The sequence below is a fragment of the Mus caroli genome, unplaced genomic scaffold, assembly GCF_978045245.1.
Source record: "Mus caroli unplaced genomic scaffold, Mus_caroli_1 scaffold_6, whole genome shotgun sequence".
Taxonomy (NCBI): Eukaryota; Metazoa; Chordata; class Mammalia; order Rodentia; family Muridae; genus Mus; species Mus caroli.
Window position 1 is genome coordinate 65,000,898 of NW_028227261.1, and position 1,746 is coordinate 65,002,643.

Here is a 1,746-nt window from a genome sequence, read left to right on the forward strand (position 1 = left end):
GATAGTTACTGTCTTAGTTAGAGTTTCTATTGCTTTGATAAAACACCATGACCAAAAGCATGTTGGAGAGGAAAAGACATATTTCACATTACACTTTAGGTAATAGTTCATCACTTAAGTCATAGAAGGAACTCAAGACAAACTGAAGTTACAAACTGAGTCAGAGGCCGTGAAAGACCATTTCTTTCTGGCTTGCTCTTTAAGGCTTGCTCATCCTACTTTCTTATACAACTCAGGACCAGCTCTCCATGGATGGTACAGGTCATAAAGGGTCAGGCCTTCCCAAATCAATCACCACTTAAAGAAACTCACCACAGGCTAATCCATAAGCCAATCTTGTACCATGGGTGCCAGTGCTTTGGCATTAGAGAAAGAGATTGGTTCAGAACAGTTTCCAGTCAATGAGCACTATTTTGGATTAGACAATTTTGGGAATACCTGCTACTGCAACTCAGTTCTTCAAGCAATTATTTTTGTCCATTTCAGGAAAAAGTTCTAGCATACAAAAGTCAGCCCAGAAAAAGGAGAACCTTCTCACCTGCCTGGCGTACCTGTTCGACAGCATAGCCACCCAGAAGAGGAAGGTCAGCGTGATCCTGCCCAAGGAGTTCATCACAAGATTTCAGAAAGAAACTGAGCTGTTTGACAACTACATGCAATAAGATGTCCATGAATTTTTAAATTACCTACTCAATACAATTGCTGGTATTTCTAAGAAGAAAGAAAACAGAAGAAGCAAAATAACCTATTACATAAAGGGGACGTGGACAGCAAGGATAAAAATAGCATACCAGACCCAGCAAGGGTCCACAAGATTTTTCAGGGAACATTAACTAATGAAATCAGGTTTGTTACTTATAACTATAAACAGCAAAGATGAAGGTTTTTTTAGACCTTTCTGTTGACGTGGAATGAAACACATCAATTACTCACTGCTTAAGAGGGTTCAGTAACACAGAGCTAGTCTTAATGAGGTTTTATCTAACCTTACTGTCAAGAAAGTAAAGGACACACTCAGGAAGAGTAGCAGCCTTACCTCTATACTCTAGCATGCTGATAAGGAGCATGAATTGTAGGACAATATGGAAGGCACAAAGAAATTAAGAGATAGCATTTTAAAGGGAAGGAAAGATAGCATTGTACTTAATAACTAACCTGCTTACATGGAGGTGAAGAGAGATTAGGGAGGGAATAGAGAGGCTGGCACAGTGTCTAACAGTATATGTAGTGTTTATACAGTGACGTTTGTAAATTTGAAACTAGAGAAGAGGTTTAAGTTTTTGGAATCAAGGAAAGTCAATCACAGCTTCAGACACTTGCATTTAAACCTGAGTAAAGTTGCGCATGGAGGTATATACAGATAATCCCTGTAGCTATCAGGCAAAGGCAAGAAGACCTGGGCTATGTAGCAAGTTCAACTTCAGCCTGACCTACAAAGGGAGATTATGTACTCATGCTCATTCACTCTTAATTAAGTGCAAATAAAAGTTTTAGTCTTAAGTTTTAATCTTTTAAAGGTGTTTTATTTCAAAGCTATTATCATTATGTAGTTCTTATAAACTATAACTTCCCTTCCACTCATGTAGTTCAATTTTTATGGGAACAGATTGTGTGTAAAAAGTGTAGGTGTCTTCATTAACAAACTTATCACATCATATATTTCTGAAGTGTAAGTCTCTGCATATATCATGTGACACAGATGTATATGGTATTTTGATGAGGTAAGACCTATGGGAGCACACATGA

General features: G+C 37.9%; 1 pseudogene; it reads left to right on the plus strand.

The window, feature by feature from the left end:
- Positions 1 to 328: 328 nt before the first annotated feature.
- On the plus strand, positions 329 to 1,005 carry LOC110293355 (ubiquitin carboxyl-terminal hydrolase 12 pseudogene; annotated as a pseudogene).
- Positions 1,006 to 1,746: the final 741 nt, after the last annotated feature.